This window comes from Loxodonta africana, chromosome 27 (genome assembly GCF_030014295.1).
Source record: "Loxodonta africana isolate mLoxAfr1 chromosome 27, mLoxAfr1.hap2, whole genome shotgun sequence".
Classification (NCBI taxonomy): Eukaryota; Metazoa; Chordata; class Mammalia; order Proboscidea; family Elephantidae; genus Loxodonta; species Loxodonta africana.
In genome coordinates this window covers 22,919,528-22,940,830 of record NC_087368.1, presented here as the reverse complement: position 1 = coordinate 22,940,830, position 21,303 = coordinate 22,919,528, and the positions used below count along the sequence as shown (strand labels likewise).

The following is a 21,303-nucleotide window of genomic DNA, read 5'->3' as shown; positions in this document are numbered from 1 at the left end:
GACTTCCTTGTCTGACAGAGACTGGAGAAACCCCAAGAGTATGGCCCCCAGAAACTGTTTTAACTCGGTACTGAAGTTACTCCCGTGATTCAACTTTCAGCCAAAGATTAGACAGGATTCACCTTTCAACCAAACATTAGACAGGTCTAAAAAAAAAAAAAAATTTTTTTTTTTTTTTTATAGCCCTGGTGGCGTAGTGGTTAAGAGCTCGGCTGCTAGTGAAAGGGTTGGCAGTTCAAATTCACCAGCAGCTCCTTGGAAACCCTGTGGGGCAGTTCTACTCTGTCCTATAGGGTGGCTATGAGTCAGCTCTGACCCAACAGCACCTAACAACAACAAACAGGACAAACAATGACATGTGTGAGGAATGTGCTTCACAGTTCAATTATGTATGTGAGACTAAATGGGCACACCTGTTCAAAAGAAAAGACAAGAAGGCAGGAAGGGACAGGAAAACTGAACAAAAGGAAACAGGGAACTCAGGTGAAGGAGAAAGTGTTGACACATCCAGGCACTGGCAAACAATGGCACAAAACAATTTGTGTATTAATTGTTTAACAAGAAACTGATTTGCTCTGTAAACTTTCACCTAAAGCACAATAAAAAAAAAAAAAAGAGAGAGAGAAAGAGAGAAAGAGGGTTTGCTAAGTTAAAGTGTGTTAGTCAGGAGGGGCTAGGCTTGTGCTGCAGTAACAAACAGCCCCAAATCACAGAAAAGGTCACTTCTAATGGACACAAACTCCACTGTGAGTATAGGGTAAAGCTATTCAGCTATATGCATCCCCTCCCTAATGGAATCAGCTTTGCTCTTCCCCGAAGCATGCTGGGGATGAATTCAGGACGGACTCAGGCTAAAGTACTATGCTGGGAGTGGCATGACTGGGCCAGTGGCCAAGGTCAAGGAATGCCTTAGCAACAGGAAGGAAAACATCTGGGCCTGGACATGAAGTTCCTGGAACACTGCCCAAGGAAGTGGGAGAAGAACAATGAGCTTTGTCCCCAGCTGGAATGGTATATAAGCTTGTGTCCCTTGCTAGGTGGTTGTGGAGTGCTAAACTGGTCCAGCCGCTGCCGTGGGCCGTGGTCTTGTAAGTAAGCTTCCCAAATAAACCATTTGTCATGATTGCTGGTTCTGGAGTCTTTCTTTGGTCTCTTGGAGATGCGGCTGACTTTGGGTTCAGCTGCTGCTGGGTTGTTACCCAACAATTGGTGAGCCAGCCAGGAGACTGAGGAAACCTCCCTGAGCTCTGGACATATGGTGGGGAGAGGGACCTTAGTGGGAGGAATCCCGGGATGGCCCCTGTCCTCCACGTGGGGGGGGGGTTAGGTGGCCCCTGTCCTCCATGTGGAGGGGGGGTTGCAGCTATCTTGGACAGCTGGAGCCCACCGTGTTAGTATGGGGATGCCCCCAAAACGCCTAAGGGCATTGAAGATATGCTGTGTCAGCCGGAGGCCCCAAAGCGAAAGCCAGATTGCCATGCTGAGGCGGCTTGTGTGGGGTGGCTTCCACTGGCAGCACTGAGGGGGCGTCCGATGTGGGGCCAGCCGCTAGGGCCCTAATTAGGCAGCTGGAAGCAGAGCTGCAACTGGAGGGTTTGCACGCAGCACATTCCTCCTCCACTGAAACATTAGTGCCCCGTTTGCGGAAGCAAGAGGCGTCTTTGGGGGAAACCCTGGGGTGGACGGCAACCTCTATGTGGGGAGGTCTGGCCCGTATGCTTTTCTGTGGGAGAAATCCCAGGGTGGCCAGCGAACCTCAGCTAGCTCAATCAGTAGAGCATGGGACTGGAGCTAGTTGGAGGGGCTAAACAGGTTCCCTAGCTCTGAGAACACCCTGTAACACCCAGTGCAAAGCAAGAGTTAAAACAGCAAGGAAGAAAGAGGGAAAAAAAGGGAGTAAAAAGCCCTTCAAGATAGCTTGTGTTGAGCGACCCTGAAGAGACCTCAGAATTCTCTGATGGCTGCTTCTGCCAAGTTAACTGAAAAGCAAGCTAGCTGCAGCTGAAATGGTAAGGGAAAAACTAAGAGGGGGGCCCACCTCCAGGTTACTAGGCAACTGGGCTGGACCCATGCTTGCACTTGGTGTGGTGGAGGCATGGCCCCACAAACGAGTGAGGGCTCTGTCAACTTTTCCCAGATCTTCTTTCAGAAATAATTAAGGTTGAGGATCAAGCCTAATTTCTCTGTCACCAGAGAGGAGCAAAGACCTTGTGTTACAATTAAAGTCCAGTGAGGTATACTTTGGGTCTGAAGTCACTATCATTGAGACACTTGCCCCAGCCTGACTATGGATAAGTCCCGTGGGGCCCCTACAAATCCTTATTGCATGTACTGATGATGTTGAGGTATTAATGCACACCTTTGTAAACTTTTGCCTCCAAGTCCTGATGGGAATTGCTGCAGTTAGGGCCGTTTTTAGAGGGGCACAAGGGAACTGTGACGTGGGCTATAGCTAACAGCCTGGCTGCTCAGTCTGGCCACTGACAACCCTCAGACTGATGTATAATGCAAGCCCCTATAGAGATGAGACATCTGGACAAAAAAAACAAAATCAGTTCTGCTCCTGAGAAGCTTTTGTTACGTGTGTGGATAGTCATCAGAAAAGCCTCTATGCTGAGTGGAATATAGTCAAGGAGCAGACCAGTCTTAACCAGCTGACTGCAGAGGCTGAAGCATTATCTGCTCCAGAGCAAAGAAATGTGCAATCGACCACCTCCTGGATTTAAGAGAGGACCATCCTTGGAGATTCACACACCATCCTAGACTGGGCCTACACGCATAGACTGCCACTGTCATCAGAAAACGCTGGATGGCACAGGAAAGCTGACCCACCTACTACGAGACCCTGGCCAAGCCTAAAACCTGTGCAGGGACAGCTTCCCGAGCCAACAGGCCAGGGTGTTCTCAGCAGGTCAATCGTATCTGGGCTTTTTATCCTATACAGAGACCTCTACTGGATCTTGAATGAATTCTTCACACTGTTTATCACCCCAAAACATAGGGGCAATTGAGCACTTCAATGGACAGGTTTAAATGGCTGATGGGAGGGGACAAGACAACCCCCGGCTGAACCACGTCTCTCAGACAAGCAGTCTGGGGTCTCAACGCAGCAGTTCCCTCCAAGGGCATTTCTTATTTGTGCCGTATGTTTGATCAAACTAACTGTTTTATAAAATGTGTTTCTTTGGTTTAGAATTGTTCCTGACAAAAGATCTGGGTTCCACAAAGGCACTGACCAGAGCCCACGAGAGGAGGACAAGCCTAAGGCCTCCCCCACCGAGGGGTGGGAGTCTCCCTCACCCCTCAACCAGCGGTGTGGCCAAGGTGCACCGCAGGTACACAAAGCCCTCTGCTGGGTGACAGGGGATCAAAGGCCACATGCTGAAATGATCATACACTGGACCCCCATTAACAAGCAACATGTTTTGACTTTAGTGGACAGCGGAGCAGAATGCAACCTGATGTATGATAACCCAAATAGGCTTAAAGGGCCACTAACAGCTATTGATGGGTACGGGGGTGGGGCTATCACGGTGTGCCAAATTAAACTAGTGCTGCAGATTGGAAAGCTATCTCCAAAGGCCCACCAAGTGTACATGGCCCCCACACCAGAATACATTCTGGGCAGAGATATCTTGTTGGGGCTGGAGCTGCAGACCTCCGGTGAGTTCTGGAGCTGTAAAAACTGTAGTGCAAGGTAATGCTAAATGGTCCCCTGTGCAGTTGCACTTCCCAGCTCGGGTCATGGCCCTTAAGCAGTACTGCCTCCCTGGTGGGCACCGAGAAATCACTGAAGCCGTGCAGGAGCTACACCCAGTGGGGATTCTGAGACCAGCCAAGAGCCCCTTCAGTAGTCCTGTCTGGCCAATGCACAAGGCGGACGGCTCCTGGAGAATGACAGTAAACTACTGGGAATTGAATAAGGTGACTCCCCCATTGTTTGCAGCTATACCCAACATAGCACAGATGATGGGGCAAATGAGGGAGGCATTGGGCACTTACCCCTTGGCTAATGCTCTCTTTAGCATTCCACTACACTCAGACAGCCAGGATCAGTTTGCTTTCAGTTGGGAGGTGAGGCAGTGGACTTTCACCGTGCTTCCGCAAGGATACCTGGGTAGCCACACCGTATGCCATGGCATGGTTGCCACTGACCTCAAGCGGTGGATTTCCCCTGCTGAGGGGGCTGGATTCCATTATACTGATGATGTCATGCTGACCTCTGACTCATTTGCTTCTTTACAGACTGTAGCTGGTGAGTCACGTACCTCCAGTCTCTGGGATGGGCAATGAACAAGGGAAAAACGCAGGGGCCTGGTCTGGTGGTCAAGTACTTTGGTGTTATCTGGTCAGGTAAGACACAAGCCATGTCTGAAGTGGTGATAGATAAAGTCCAAGCCTACCCATGCCCAGAAACTGTGAAGCAACTACAGGCAATTGTCGGGTTCCTGGGGTACTAGCACCCCTTCACACCCCGTTTAGCCCAAATCCTATGGTCCCTATATAGGTTAGTGAAAAAAGAAGTGAGGTTGAAGGAGAAACAAAAAGATTGGATGAGAAAGTGATATGGGGGGCTAGAGCGGAAGAGAGAGAGAGACAGGTGAAACTGGGGTGAGTTCTGGAAAAGTGAGGGTGTGAGAAGAAGACAGCGCCCGTAAGAGAAGAGAGACAGACACACAGAGTATGAAGAAAGGAGAGGTGTGGGACTGAAAGACAAAGGAAGAGGAGGCCTTCCAGCAGGTGAAGGTTGCTGTAAAGCGAATACAGGCTATAGGATTGTGAATCCAGGGTCAGCCGTGCAAACTGGACATAGCCTGTTACTCTAAGGGGTGTGAGTGGGACCTGTGGCAATGGCAAAGCAACAAGAGAGCGCCACTGGGATTTTGGGTCCAGTTGTGGCGAGGAGCAAAAGAGAGGTACAGCATGTTGGAGAAACAGTCATGCGCAGTGTATAATGCCCTACTGCAAGTGGAAGCAAGTCTTTATCAAGGGCCAAGTTCCCCTTCACTGAGGGCGTTGGAAAGGAACTAATTCCTCTCATCCCCTCCGAGTGATGGGTTGGACCCCCTACAACAGTGTACTAGAACCCTGCTAGTTGTTGCCAGTAGTTGGTTGGGGAAGCAAAAGCAAAGCCTATAGGCAAGGGTATACCCATCAACCAAGGGGTGGCTTTGGACATGTGGCTTGCATGGGTGGCTGTAACTGCCCTACAACTGAGTGGGGTGCTGTACCTGGGAGTGGCTGTACATAAAAAAAAAAAAATTTACACCATCCTCCCCAGTATTCCCAGCAACTGGCAAACTAACAGCTCAGCACAGATACCAGCATACATCATGGTGGTTTTGCCCCTTGTCCCTGTTCTTGCCCCAGGCCACCACTATAGATGTGGAGTGGCAGGTAGAGGTGTTAGCCAGACACAACACAGCTGCACTTAACGACACCAGGTGGGCTATCACCCTTCTGAATGAGGAGACTCAATAAATACTGAAGGTTGTGCTTCAGAGTAGGATGGCCCTTGATATCCTGATTGCCACCAGGGTGGCATCTGGGCCATGATAAAAACTGAATGTTGCCTGTATAGCCCTGATGCCTCTAAAAATGTGTCTTTGTCTCTGCAGGACTGGCAGCAACACATCACTTCTACCAAACATGACACCACTGACCCTGCCTCCAGCTGGCTGCAATCCCTCCGGTCCACCTGGCAGACAGGCTTCTGGGTGATACTGGGACTCTTATTACTATGTCTTTTCCTGTGTTGCTGGTTATACTGAGTATGTGGTCTGGTTTTGCAATGCTCCTCTGCATAACAAGTCCGAGGGCTATTGCGGAAGAGGGGGTGGTAAGATTGTAAGGACATTAGGAGGGTATGCAGGGGTGGAGTGTAGGGTAATGCTGTTCAGCTATATGCATCCCCTCCCTAATGGAATCAGCTTTGCTCTTCCCTGAAGCATGCTGGGATGAATTCAGGATGGGCTCAGGCTAAGGTACAATGCTGGGAGTGGCATGACTGGGCCAGTGGCCAAGGCTGAGGAATGCCTTAGCAACAAGAAAGAAAACATCTGGGCCTAGACGTGAAGTCCCTGGGAACACTGCCTGCCCAAGGAAGTGGGAGGAAAACAATGAGCTTTGGTCCCAGCTGGAATGGTATATAAGCTTGTGTCCCTTGCTAGGTGGTTGCAGAGCGCTAAACTGGTCCAGCCACCTCCCTGGGCCATGGTCCTGTAAGTAAGCTTCCCAAATAAACCGTATGTCGTGATTGCTGGTTCTGGAGTCTTTCTTCGGTCTCTTGGAGATGCGGCTGACCTTGGGTTCAGCTGCCGCTGGGCTGTTACCCAACAGTGAGTCAAGTGACTCTCCAAGGCAGCTGCTGCCATTCCGTGACTCAGTGGCCCCGCTCGTTTTGAGCCAGTGGTTCCAACGACTCAATTACGACCTCTACTCTCATTGCCAAAAGGGCCAAGAGAGAGACTGAAGAACTGAGCGGTGTTTTTCTACTGCCTCCCCAGAGAAGTGACACCACTTCTGTCCATGTTGTATTGGCCAAATCTAGTCATGTGGCCTACCTATCTGAGAAGTACATTTTCTGTGTTCTCAGTAAGGATGAACATGAAGCAGGGTTTGGTGACCCAAAGCATTGCCTTTGCCATATAAAGATAATCAGGAGTTGAGGGAGAACACACTGTATTTAAGCTGGTGCAAGTACCTAAGAATGTGCTATGTATACATAAAAAATGAAGATACTAGAACCAATAATCACCAGGAGGCAAATGGATTAACAAATTCTGATAGACCCACACAATGGAATTCACACTCAGCAATAAAAAAAGAATGAGCTGTGGATACGTGGACCACCATGGATCAGTCTCAAAATGTTTATGCTGAGCGAGAGGAACCAAACAAAAAGAGGTACATGCTATTCATTTCTATTAAATACTAGAAAATGCAAAATCTCTGGGTGGCGCAAACTGTTAACATGCTCATCTGCTACCTGAAAGGTTGGAGGTTTGAGTCCACCCAGAGGTACCTCAGAAGAAAGACCGGGCAATCTACTTCCAAAAAAGCAGCCATTGAGAACTCTATGGAGCACAGGTCTACTCGGACACACATGGGGTCAGCATGAATTGGAATCAACTCCGTGGCAACAGGTTTGGTTAAGAAACTGCAAAAAACAAAAAAAAAAATCCATAGTGACAGAAAGCAGAGTGGTTGTTGCCTGGAGACAGGGGTGGAAGGAAGGATGGATTACAAAAGGCACAAGGAAACATTTGGGGGTGATGAAAATGTTATCTTGATATGATGATCGTGTCGAGGGTGTATACGTATGCCAAAACTGACCACATTTTATCCTTAAATATATACAGTTAACATATTAGAATTATACCTCAGTAAAATCGAAAAAATTAAGATACTGATGCATAATTCTTTTATCCATTATTTACTCCTGAAGAACTCACTTGTTCCCTTTGGTTTTTAATCTGTATTTAAAAGCAATAAAATGAAACTTCATTATACATATCGAGTAGTCTATTCACCACCTCGGTGCTATCTCCTGTCTGCCCCTGATTTGCTGCAAGAAAGAGACTGTTGCCCAGGGCTTTGCGATAAATAGAAAAATCAGATTCAAATGCTGGCTCACGGCTTGCTAGCTGTTTGGCCTTGGGCAATTTACTGAACTTCTCTGAGACACCAGCATATTACCTCACAGAACTATTTTGCAAGGGCGTACAAAGCCCTTTCTGCGAGCCTTCCACAGAGCAGACTCTCACACCTTAGGTAGTTGCCCTCAGGTATCTTCCTACCTTCCTGTGGCACCATTTGAAACTTCATATTAGGGTTGTTCTTCTGGTTTTAACAATACTTCATCTTCACTGGTTTCTTGGTCCTGTGTTAAATGTAAACCAAATTTTAGAGGTTGCCAAATGACTCAGTAACCAAAATAACATTTAAAAAAAGTCAAAATTAACATAAAAATCCACGATGAATAAAATGTTAAAAAATTGAAATAGAGACGGGCTCAGTCTCGACAAATTCTTTTGCGAGCCCTTTCCTCAATTCTGGCAATTCTGATTGAGCCGAATTCCTTCATGACTTCCCTTGAAGAATTACTTGAAAAACTTGCAATGTAACGCATTCATTCCCAGGGTATTTGCATCTAGTACCTCAAGTGTGAAGGAATTCGACTCGATCAGAATTGCCAGAATTGGGGAAAGGTCTTGAAAAGGCACTCAGGACCAGATTGAGTCTATCTTTTAGATTTTTTATTATTTTGTTTGTCATTTTTTTATTACTAATTATTTTTACTCTATTAATATAACATATTATTAATTTTGATTTTTTAAAATATTATTTATTTTGATTGCTGTGTTTTTTGGCAACCTCTTAAATTTTGTGCCTGTGGTGTGTCCCTCACTTGCCTCGTCCTGGTCCTGGCCTGCCAAAAAGACAAGCTTGATTGTCCCAGTTTTGCCTGGATCAGTAGGCTAGGAAAGGAAGCTGGTGTAACATGTAGAGGTGTGTAGGACTTGGAAGTAGAGACCTGAGTTTTAACTCCTTTTTCTGCTCCTTCACCAGCTGTGTGACCTTCTGTGAGATAGGCTGTGGTTTCAATTTCCCCATCTATAAAATGGGCACAATGACCATTCCATGGGGGTGGAGGGGAAGTGGAATTCTCATGTTGAGGTGAAGAGTGCAGACTCTGGAACTAGGTTCCCTAGGTTCAAATCCCAGCTAAGCCACTTATTAACCACATGATCTTAGTTTTCCTACCTCTACAGAGAGTATGCCAATAAAACCTACTTCAGAGGACAAATTGTGAGGATCAAAGGAGTTAACACCAATAAGGTTCCTAACCAGGACCTGACACAGCATAAGCACTCAATAAACATCAGCTACCAATACTGTCTGGAGCCCGGGGAGTGGGGGGAGGTAGAGGTTAAGAGCTACGGCTGTAAGCCAAAGGTCAGCAGTTTGAATCCACCAGCTGCTCTTTGGGCCACTCTGAGTTGCAACAGGATTTTTTTTTTTTTTTTTAGTTTACTGTTACTATCACCATGCTGTCACTTTAGGGATCAAAACTTTTTTTAATTAATTTTTATTGTGCTTTAAGTGAAAGTTTACAAATCAGGTCAATCTCTCACACAAAAATTTATATACACCTTGCTATATACTCCTAGTTGCTCTCCCCTCAATGAGACAGCACACTCCTTCCCTCCACTCTCCATTTTCAAGTCCATTGGGTCAGCTTCTGGCCCCCTCTGCCCGCTCATCTCCCCTCCAGACAGGAGATGCCAACATAGTCTCATGTGTCTACTTGAGCCAAGAAGCTCATTCTTCACCAGTATCATTTTCTATCCCATAGTCCAGTCCAATCCCTGTCTGAAGAGTTGGCTATGGGAATGGTTCCTGTCTTGGGCTAACAGAAGGTCTGGGGACCATGACCTCCAGGGTTCTTCTAGTCTCAGCCAGACCATTAAGTCTGGTCCTTTTATGGGAATTTGGGGTCTACATCCCACTGCTCTCCTGCTCCCTCAGGGGTTCTCTGTTGTGTTCCCTATCAGGGCAGTCATTGTTTGTAGCTGGGCACCATCTAGTTCTTCTGGTCTCAGTCTTCTGGAGTCTCTGGTTTATGTGGCCCTTTCTGTCTCTTGGGCTCATAATTACCTTGTGTCTTTGGTGTCCTTCTTTTTCCTTTGCTCCAGGTAGGTTGAGACCATGTGATGCATCTTAGATGGCAGCTTACTAGTGTTTAAGGCCCCAGAAGCCACTCTCCAAAGTGGGATGCGGAATGTTTTCTTAATAGATTTTATTATGCCAATTGACTTAAATGTCCCCTGAAACCATTGTCCCCAAACCCCCGCCCCTCTCACGCTGGTTGAGGATCAAATTTTAGCCCTTTTGAAGACTACAAAAATCCTACTCAAATATTAGCTGTTATTATCACACAGCCTAAAATTGTATCTAAAAATCAAAGCTTTGGCTGAGCCCATTCAACTGAAAAGGACAAGCTCTAAAACTGACAGATCAGGACTAAAGGGAAACATGTTACTCTTTAATGAAGACAAGAAGAAAGTCAGCTTTATCAGAAGACAGCCACAATGACTCCATGGATTGTTTTTGCATCCAGTGCTGGCTTTTGCCCCCTCCTTTGATGGTCACTATGAGTCGGAATTGACTTGACGGCAATGGGTTTTGGTTTTGCTGAACTGAATCTCCAAAAGTTTACAGACCCATAAAAGACCCATAAAACTGAACCGTGTCAAATGAAGTCACCTTGGAAAGGAACCTGGGAAAGTGTCAGAGGTGGAGAATTTTCATTGAGTAGAAACAAAATCTGAACATTTGAAAACTCAGAACACTCAGGAGTTTGCCTTTCTCTTTATTTTTAAGCAATTTGAACATTTCCATTAATAGGGGGGAAAGTTAGTGGGGTTTTCCTGGGTCCACCTTCTTTCTATAGATCTTGAAAAATAACCCCAGAAATATAATTTATAATTAGATCCCTATAGATTTTTATTTCCCAACAAAGGACTGTGTTCTGAAAATTCAGGAAATTTTCCTAGGGCAGAGATGAAAATGATAGACACATAGACAGTATCTGTCATACGAATGCATACAGGGAAACTTAATAATGGGAGATTCTTAAAGACCATTCCACTGTATTTGGTAGAAACTTCAGAAATTTAAGTTTAGATTTGAATTCCTAATCCTTGGAATAATGGCAACATTTATTTAAAAAAACAAAATAAAAACCAGTTGCCATCAAGTCGATTCTGAGTTACGGCAACCCCATGTGTGTCAGAATACAGCTGCTCCACAGCGTTTTCAATGGCTTCTTTTTCAGTAGATTGACAGGTCTGTCTTCTGAGGCACTTCTGGGTAGACTCAAACCTCCAACCTTTCAGTTAGCTGCCTAGCACGTTAACCATTTGCACTGCACAGGGACAGCATATAAACAAAACCAGCTTGATGATTATTTCTGAGTGAGGTAAGACAAACATAAGCCTCCATTTCCCCTCAGGCAATGGCACCTCCCAGTGCTCCTCTAACTAGTTAGAGTCAACACCGAAGGCTGGGCCTCCCTAGAAGAGGAAGCATAGGCAAAATGGCCTGCACCCTGGTGAGGTTATTAGAAGGGCAGTCTCAGAGAACATTCTGGAAAGACCCAGAAACTTGCAGAGCGGTGATGTGGGGATGCCAGACTTCCTTTACTACCTCAACCCTTGCATAACCTACATCAACTCCTCACAAACACAAGGTAGTTTGTGAATGTTGTTGCCGTTAGGTGTCCTTGAGTGGATTTCGACTCATAGTGACACCATGTAGCAGAGTAGAACTACCTCATAGGGTTTCCTAGGCTGTAATATTTACAGGTGTAGAGTGCCAGGCCTTTTCTCCCTTGGAGCCACTGGGTGGGTTGGAATTGCCAACATTTCAGTTAGCAGCCAAATGCTTAACCTGTGCACCATCAATTTTCCTAAATGGAGGATCCAGAACTCATTGCTGTTGAGTTGATTCTGACTCATAGCAACCCTATAAGACAGAATAGAACTGCCCCATAGGGTTTCCAAGGAGCAGCTGGCGGATTTGAACTGCCGATCTTTTGGTTAGCAGCCTGAGCTCTTTTTTTTTCTCATGAATCTCCCAATTTGTTTTCTTTCTTGCTTTTTTTTTTATTGTGCTTTAAGTGAAAGTTTATAATTCAAGTCAGTTTCCTATACAAAAACTTACACACATATTGTTATATGACCCTAGTTGCTCTCCCTACAATGTGACAGCACACTCCTTCTCTCCACCCTGTATTTTCCGTGTCTGTTCAACCAGCTCCTGTCCCCGTCTGCCTTCTCATCTTAACTCCAGACAGGAGCTGCCCACATAGTCTCAAGTGTCTACTTGAGCTAAGAAGCACACTCCTCACCAGTATCATTTCATGTCTTATAGTCGAGTCTAGTCTGTTTGAAGAGTTGGCTTCAGGAATAGTTTTAGTTTTGTGCTAACAGAGAGTCCGGGGTACAGACAGAGAGATCTCTGGGGGTACCTCCAACCTCGGTCAGACCATTAAATCTGGTCTTTTTACTAGAATTTGAGGCTTGCATCCCACTTTTTTCCTGCTCCATCAGGAGTTCTCTGTTGTGTTCCCTGTCAGGGCAGTCATTGGTGGTAACCAGGCACTGTCTAGTTCTTCTGGTCTCAGGCTGAAAGAGTCTCTGGTTTATGTGACCCTTTCTTTCTCTTGAGCAGGCTGAGCTCTTAACCACTGTTCCACCAGGGCTCTAAATGGAGGATAGCCCAGTGCCATCGAGTCGATTCCGACTCATAGCGGCCCTATGATGGAGGATAGCATACAATTTTATCAGGGGGGAAGAAAAGTAGATTCTTTTTCTCAGAATTAGCACATAGCTGAAATCATAACCTAAATTTTGTTAGAGGGTAAAGTTAATTTCATAATTTTGGTGCCTTTTTTTTTTAAGGATAAAATTCCAATCAAATACTTCATTCATTGTTTACTACAAAGTGTGGGTCCCTCCTGTAAGTGGATCCACTAAGTAACCTTGTCTTGGAACCGGTTATCTCAGGGCCTGGCTCCTCCTACACGTACAGCAGAGAAACTGAGAGCTGCTAGGTGACAGTGAGCCTTGGTCTGCCTCGATGTCCCCTTGCATTTGTTACCCCATTTGTTACAGAACTACTAAGTGAGCTCTTTTGGTTAGCAGCCGAGTGCTTAACCATTGGGCCACCAGGGCTCCTTAATTTGTGACTAACTGAAGGGAATTGCCTCAAAGGAGGAAAGCATTTAAACAGGATGCTTTATACCACTGCTCCCAGAGTCCAAGAGAAAAGGGGGAAAAAATAAAATGCTCCTGGAAGTTTCCCACAGGGTGTGGGCTAGTTTAAGGCTAATTTGTGTGGTCTTGTGTTCCCTTTCTTTCCATCTCTTTAATTGTCCACTCTGCAAAATCCCCACACTCTCACCTGCTTTAGGAAGGAAAAGCTCATCCCCTCCCCCTGCCTCCTTCTCCCCAACCTGTGCAGACCTAGGACAGAGAGCCTCTCGTCTCAGTTATCTCATCCGAACTCTCCAGCGAGTCTTCTGGATTTCATTGTGTGGCTCAGCTGAGAACATGATTTTCACCACCTTTAAAATGTAAGCGCTACATGTTGACTCAATCAAAACTTGTGATAAAATTGTGTTAGGAAGATGGGAAGGTGAGCATTTGTGCCTAAGTATTGGGGTCGGCACCCAGAAATGGGGAGGGGAGGTGTAACAGCCCTACATCCTCATTTTCTGTAATAGAAAGGAGATGAATGATGTCTAAAGCAGAAACATCAAGAAATAACAGTATCAACATATTATGTAGAAATACGAGCATAAATGCCAGAAGAAACAGCTGGAAGATTAGAAAGTGGTTTCCTCTGGGAAGCAGGGTTTAAAGATAGAGGGAGCAAGGCAGGAGACTGCTGTTTTTTATTATTTGTAGTGCTATTTAACTCTTAAAACTAAACAAATACGTGCTTTTGATAAAAATAAATTAAAAACAAAGTCATTCTCCCCTTGAAGGCTGCCTTTCAGCTACACAAAGCCTTGAAATTGCCGCTTGCTCTGTCTTGGGTTCCATCAAATTCATAGACAGGGTGTGTATTCCATTTCTACCCAAAGTTATTTGGAGGGTGTCAGTTTCTTAGCGCTGTTGTGATAGAAATACCACAGTGGATGCTTCTACAGAACAGAAATTTATTTTCTCACAGTTGAGGAGGCCAGAAGTCTGAATTCAGGGTGCAGGCTTAGCATTTTCTATTGCTATTGTTAAGAATCCTACCTCATAAATGCCCAGAAAGTGTTTCTTTTCGATTTTATAGGACTGGAAAAGAAACTAAACCATTTTTTATGATTCGCATGTTTATTCAAATTATGTACAGATACATGAATATGCTGTACTATTCAAACAAAGATGTGGGCAAAATACATTTTTTAATAAAAAACCTATTGTCAACTGTTTAGTTTGTTTTGGTTTTTTGACGAAGCTATTGAAACAAATTTTTTTAAGTCTGTGGCCTTATCCAAAAACTCTTGATCTCCTTTAACTTTTCCAAATTCCTTCAAAGCCTTTATCTAGCTGGAAACCCGTGATTGACGTAAAGGGTCAGGCTTTTCTAATGATAGGACTTCATCATTCTCATCTTCATTGTTGTCCTCTGTAGACTGAGAGTCTACAATTTCTTGCAGGTTTATATCATCCATTGCTGTGGGAATTTCTTAGTCAATTTCAATGTAAGATGTCACACTGACCCTATTTTCTGAAACACCATTATAAATGTCATTTATTACATCCTGAATCTGCATGATATTTTGGGGATCCATAACTGTTTTGTTCTGTATACTACCACCACTGCCAAATAAGACGCTGCAGTTCATAAAGCATTTTTTTTTTATGGTCCCTTAATCACTTTGATTGATCGCTTAAGAAACAAAATTGCATTAAGGACATTGGTTTTCCTCAAAATTGTTAATAGTTCGAGGAGCATATTACACACAGGTGATAGTTTATTTTATAAGCCAACCTACTATTTGGCTGAAAGGTAACCTGCAGAGATAGCCTCAAATCCAAGTTCAAAGGGTAGCTTAGGGCAATAGTCTCAGGGGTTCTTCTAATCTCTATCTGTCCAGTACGTCTGACCATTTTTATGAATTTGAGCTTTGTTCTATGTTTTTCTCCCATTTTATCTGGGACCTTCTATTGTGTTTTTGGTCAGAACGGTCACTAGTGGTAGTTGGGCACCATCTAGTTCTTCTGATCTCAGGTTACAGTAGGCTGTGGTTCCTGTGGGCTATTAGTTCTGTGGACTAGTTTCTTCTTTGAGCCTTTGATTTCTCTCATTCTCTTTTGCTCCATAAGAGACCAATAGTTGTATCTTAGATGGCCGCTCTTAAGCTTTTAAGACCCCAGACACTACTCACCAAACTGGGGTATAGAACATTATCTTTGCAAGCTATTAATACCAATCAACTGAATTGTCCCCTAAGACTATTCTCCTGAGCCTTTGAACCCAGTAAACAAATCCCATAAGTTGTTTGGATATGTCTAGGAAGCCAAGACACATATGTATATACACAAACATGTATATACATGTACCTACCAGATTTTTTTAACAGATACACCTATATATTCATGTACATTTATTTGCATATGGCTTCCTATACACATATACGCATTCTTATCTACCTATGTAACCACACACATATTTTTTTACTGTTGTTGCAAAACTGTATATGTGATAGCATTTACCTAAATTGTTCCTTTTTCTCATGTACTTCTTGGCATTTTTATTAACTTGGTCAAGTCTTAGGACTTGAGCCTGTGGCCTTGTGTGTTGCCTGCCAATCTTGGGATTCGTTGGCCTCCACAACCTGTCTGACCTGCCAATCTTGGGTTCATCAGCCACTACAGCTGCCTGAGTCAGGAGACGCCTCCAACCTGATCCCTGACCCACGGACTTGGGACCTGCCAGCCTCTACAACTGCGTGAGCCATCTCCTTGAGATAAATCTCTCTCTCTATACACGCCTTGCTGGTTTTGCTTCTCCAGAGACCAGCCTAAGACTGTAACTCTTACCTACTTCTAAACTTACAGGTATTGCTCTTCACTGGAAAAAATTTATAGATTAAAAAAAAGACAAAAAAGGCAAAAAAGTAAAGAATAGATGTACTCAGAGAACAGTACTGATGCACAGTACATACACACGGTGGCAATGCAAAAGCGAGTAAAAGATGGAGCCTTCATCTCTGACTCTTGTAGTTCTTGGAACTATTTCCAGCTTCCTTGTATTTGGGTTGCAAGACCAATGATTTTCTGATTCCATCCAGGTCTCCAGCTTTCAGAGAATATTTGTTAGGCTGAAGTAATCATTTCAGTGGAAAATATGAGTTTTCCGTCTCTGACAGGTTTCCATCTTACACAGGTTCTGGCTTTCACAGATTTCTCTCTCTCTCTCTCTCTCTGTATATATCTCTATATTTATCTATCTGTGTATGTGTGTGTGTGTGTGTGTATATATATATATATATATCTCCAAACCCATCACTATCAAGTCAATTCCAACTCATGCTGACCCCATATGTCATAGAGTAGAACTGCTCCATAGGGTTTTCTTGGCTAAAATCTTTATGGAAGCAGATCGCCAGGTCTTTCTTCAGCAGTGCTACTTGGGTGGGTTCAAACAACTGACCTTTAGGTTAGTACTTGAGCACAGACCACTTGCACAAATGGTTCTATTTCTCTGGAGAACCCTGACAATTACTACAAGGGGTAAGGGGGTAAGTAGATTTGGTCACCCTGGCCATCACTGGTGGCTCATTAGACTGTCTTCTTGGGAGCAGAACACTGAGACAAAGGTCATTTGTCACCACTTGTCTTTTAACGAGCTGGTATTGATCATGTGCTGAAGAAAACTGACTTTGATGATAATAAAATACGAAGTCAGTGCAATATCGGGAGCATCCTAGCAACGAGAATGGAGGAAAACAGTGCCCCTTCGCTGGAGCACTTTCAAGGGAAAACTGGATGACCACCCACGGGGACTGTAGAAGGGGTTCCTGCCATGGGTGGAGACCAGACCAGCTGCCCTCCAAATCCCGTCCAATCAAAGTTGTTCTAGATACAGGTCTGGAGCCATGATGGTGCAGTGGTTAAGAACTTGTCTGCTAACCAAAAGGTCAGCAATTCGAATTCACCAGCCACTCCTTAGAAACCCTATGGGGCAGTTCTACTCTATCCTATAGGGTTACTATGAGTCAGAATTGGCTTGTCAGCAGTGGGTTTTTGGAGATGCAGTTCTTACCCTTTTGTTCATTACCCTGCTGCCTTCACAACCCTTTTATCCAGAATATGAAAATTCATTGAAAGCTCAGTGCCCACCCCCCACTCACACCCACACTGTGCCCACAAGCTGCGGGACATTTGCCAACTGCATAAAATTGGGAGCCACTGCCCAGTGTCTATTTGTTTTATACTCTGTCATCATTACTGCCTACTTTAGAAAACAGAGGAAAAATAGTGACGTCACCCTGAAAACCGGTAATAAATCTGCCTGATTTGGCATTACTGTGATTTGTAAAAGCCTTTTGATGTTCTGGAGATCCCTGTTACACAGGAAATGGCCCAGTACTGAACTCATAGGGGAAACGTGAAAAGTCAAATACAAGTTTCTTAGTAAATTAAGCATGTCTGAGCTGTCCTTATAATCTTGAAATACGTGAACCAGCTATTCCAGTGAAAAGCTAGATTAATTGCAGGGTGTGGAGCCAAGACTCAGACCTTGGGTCCAAGCCCAGCTCTGCCACACTAGCTGTATACCCATGGGCAAGTTACTTAATCTCTCAGGATATCAATTTCCTCATCTCTAAAATGGAGAATGACACCTGGAGCAGCTGGGATACTTTCAGAGTAACAGAAAATCCAACTCAATTGGCTTTAACAATAAGGAAAATTATAATATTATATACTTGGGGGTCTACGGCTTGTGAGGTCTCAGGGCAGTTATTCCATGTATCAGTGATGTTCTCAAGGACCCAGGTTCTTTCCAACTCTACACTGCTGTCCACAGCTCATTCTAAATAGGGTACACTCAGGGCCACAGGATGGCAGCCAGAAGCCACCAGGGCTCCTGGTTTTCTTGTTCACATCTAGCTGAAGATAGAAATTCTCTCTTCCTGTGGTTTTCTCTCTAGTCCAAGAAAAAAAATTCCTAGAAGCCCTAGCAGCCTTCCCTTGAATCTCATTGCCTCAAACTGCTCATAAACCCATTTCTGAACCAGTCACTGCTAAGGGAATGAGATTACTGTGACTGGCTTAGGTTAATCAAGACCACCCAAGGAACTGACATCACATCCCCAATCTATGGCTGCCACATAAAGGTGGAGGATGAAGTTGTGAAGTAGATGAAGGGAGAAAAACCCCAATACCTATAACAACATCACCTCCCACGCAAGGTCATTGGGAGGATTAAACGAGACCGTACATGTAAAAGCACCTTGTACAGTGGGCAGACAGCAAAAACCACTTGCCTCCCAACTGCAGTTTCAATTCTCCATAGAAAATTTAAATAATATTCTGGGAGGGAGAAAAAGAATGATATAACTTGTAAGATAAGCTGCACCGGGTTGACCTATTAGAAAGCATTCTATACGGCATACATGAGAGAGTTCGCTGAGATTTGGTGGCCCAGAAGCACAGGGAAACTTCTGTTGGAGGGGTAGTGGGTCCAGGCTTACCTGGCCCAGCGTAGCATCTGCAAGGAACCTGAGCTACCAATGTTAGGGTCTTCCTCCTGGGCTCAGTGTTAGGCATCTGTGGTCAGCATGCAACTCCTTTTTCTCTGGGCCATCTTCCGCAGGTGGCCACATGCCCCAGCTCTGGTTGCTGAGAGTAAGAGAATGCTGCTGAGGCTCTAGGGGAATGTTTTTGCTTTCTTGGAGCAGATGCTTCCACTCTACCTTTCTCCTTGCTGATTGGAGACGGGATGCCTGGAGTGGTTGCAGTTATTTCTAGGCCACAATGGCGTGTCCAAGGTATGCAGCTACTCCAGCCCTGATACCAGCAGGTGCCTTCCCAACTCAAACCTATCATTACGCCAGAAATCAAGCCCCTATTGGGTGAAGCCACTGATGGCCATGAAAATGTACCACTTACATCCCCTCCTGCACAGGCATCATTGAAGGCCAGGCTGCTGCTTCTCTGGATCCACCACCACATTCCTGCTGAGCGAGGCCACAGCTCCCAGAGGCTGCCCCCACCAGTGACAGCATGGGGCCAAAGAACTAACGCATGCTTACTCCCATGAGACGTGGGGACCCTCCAGCAGGCACCTCTGCCCGGACCAAGGACGCCCTGCCAGTCTGGCCAAAAGTTTCTTGGGCCTGGGCTATAGTCTGAGGCTCTTCCTACCCCATTCTCCTGCCTTCCCCCTTTTCTTCACAGGGGTCAAACCCACATCATGATCTGAAGCCTCTCTTCGCCTTCCTCAGTTCCCTTCTTTTTTTACCCTTCACAAGCATTGCTCCAAGAAATCTCTTGCACATCTAATCCCATCTTGGCATCTGCTTCCCAGAGGTCCCAAATGAATACAGCCGTTATAGTCCACGTTTCCGTTCTTGCAGCTGCAAGCTTTCCTAACTGCTAAAGCTCCAGGAGACCCACTTAAAATAGAAATGTTTGTGAGAAAGTAAATCATTAGCTAAGATTCTGCAGTCTAAATAATCACGCCGCTTTCCTTCCAGGTTCAGAACCATGTGAGAAACAGGTCTAGATATCAGTTAGGGATCAAAACATCAGCTTTACTCCTGCAAAAGCTGGGCCTGAAGCTGAAATGGGTCTCCCATGACTTTCCACTGAATTGATCCAAGCTTCCTCAGAACAGCTGGAGGACCTCAAGCACCTATGCCTCTGCCCACCCTCACACCCCACCACGCCCCCACCATCCTCACCCCCACAGGGGTAGGGCCTGCCCTGCTGGGAGGAAAGCCCAGGTCCTTCCTTGCACTCCATCAACTCTGAGAGCAAGAGCCAATGGAGGGAGAGACCAAGCCGCCAGGGAGCGGTGATACTTTAAAGAGTTAGCTCCATCCTGCTGAGAAATGTGGGCCAATAGGGCACCTCTTGCCAACTCCCCATCAGCTGACTCACTCCTCTTCCCTCAGGGTGGGTCCAGTGGGAGGAGAAGAGAAGGTAGAAACTTCTTTTCCAGGGCCTCTAGAAGTAGAACTTCCTGTTTCACAAGCTAGCAGGATTGAGAGGGCAGAGAGGAGGAGGGGTTCCCTGCTCCCATATAGCTGCAGTCCTCGTATAGACTTATACAGTTAACATTAGATGGGAAAAGCAACGTGGGAGAGGCAAAAATGACGATGGCTCGCTCCACCCCGAAGATTACATTCTTCGAGTTGTGAAACCATTCTCGCCCTCCTTTTCTAAGTTGTTCCTCCCCATTAACATAAACTCACTGCCCCTGAGGTTCCTATCTAACAGTTCAGTGGTGCAGATAAGACGTGCCCAGAAATGACTCTGATCACGGACAAATTAATAACTTCACAGCCGTGGTTACACACAAAATGTCACCAGTTCTTATTTTGTAGATAGAGCTCACCCCTGGCTCCACTTGTTCTTTCCTGTCCTCCTTGTCGTGTCGTTCTGATTTACCCTCCTGTTGATTTTACATTTTATTTGTGTGTATTTTTTCGAGCCACTGTAAATCCCTTCTGGAACAAAGTGTGGGTTTGTAGAGCTAAATACATAAGCCATTCATGCAAATAAACGTATAGATTTAGGTCTTCCTGGTCAGGCTGCCTGGGTTCGAAAACCAGCTTTACTCTTTCCCACCTGTGACCTTGGGCAAGTCTGTGTGGGCCTCAGTCTCAACTGTAAAATGGGGATAATAAAGCTATTTATCCCACTGTACAGGAATGAGGTCCAGTGAGCCAGCCCATGGAAGCTCTGAGCATAGTGCATAGCGCACAATCAGGCCCTGCGAATGCTGGGTATGAGTTTTTTCCCTCGGGAACAGCTGAAGAGGTGATGTGGCTACAAGTCAGGCTGTACAGAGAAGGGGAGACCAAAGACGCTGAGGAGGTTCCCCCAGGCAGCCTCCTCGCCTTCAGGCCCTGAGGAGGTTCAGGCCTAACAGCCAGGTACCATCTTTCCTAGAATCAGCTGCCCCAGAAGGGAGAGTCTTTAACTTCTCTGCATGCCTAATTTAGCCCAGGAGCAGGGAGCAGCCTCTTTAAGATAGGCAATGTGCCCCAGAAGAAAGAAAGGCACGTCAATCTGAATGGTAATTCTGTGGCTAATTCTGTCTCAAGTATTACGTATAAAGAACAGTAACAACTGGGAGTGTTGTGAGTTTCTCCAAAGCCGAGAAATTCAATCAAGGCTCCCGCAGCCAGATAACCGAGTCCCCCCTTGTTTGGTGTGGAAATGATAACGAGTTTTTTCATTACACTGAAGTAGGAATTTATGAGCTGCCAATGTGGATCTAAGAGTGGCAAGTGAGAAGCAATTTGAACACACACGTACGTACGTTTAAAGCTATTTTCCAGTGCCTTCCAGAAATGGAAACACCTATAAAAACTCAGTTTAAGATCACAAAAACCCTTTAAAAGCTCTACCTGGGATATTGGGAGATTCCACTTCTGGATACAGCCAATTTTGTGACCTCCGCTGTAAATCACAGTGAACCAAGTACAGCGGGTGAATCACACTATTTGTACCGTAATGGAAAGACGTAAATTGCCATAAAGACTTCCAATTCTCAAATTTC

General features: G+C 45.3%; 1 long non-coding RNA gene across 1 annotated transcript; it reads left to right on the top strand.

The window, feature by feature from the left end:
- Positions 1-1,053: 1,053 nt before the first annotated feature.
- LOC135228760 (uncharacterized) lies at positions 1,054-6,952 on the top strand. Its single transcript, XR_010319587.1, has 4 exons — positions 1,054-1,088; positions 3,194-3,335; positions 4,246-4,353; positions 5,619-6,952. It is a non-coding gene; the product is annotated as an uncharacterized LOC135228760 (long non-coding RNA).
- The last annotated feature ends 14,351 nt before the right edge of the window (positions 6,953-21,303 follow it).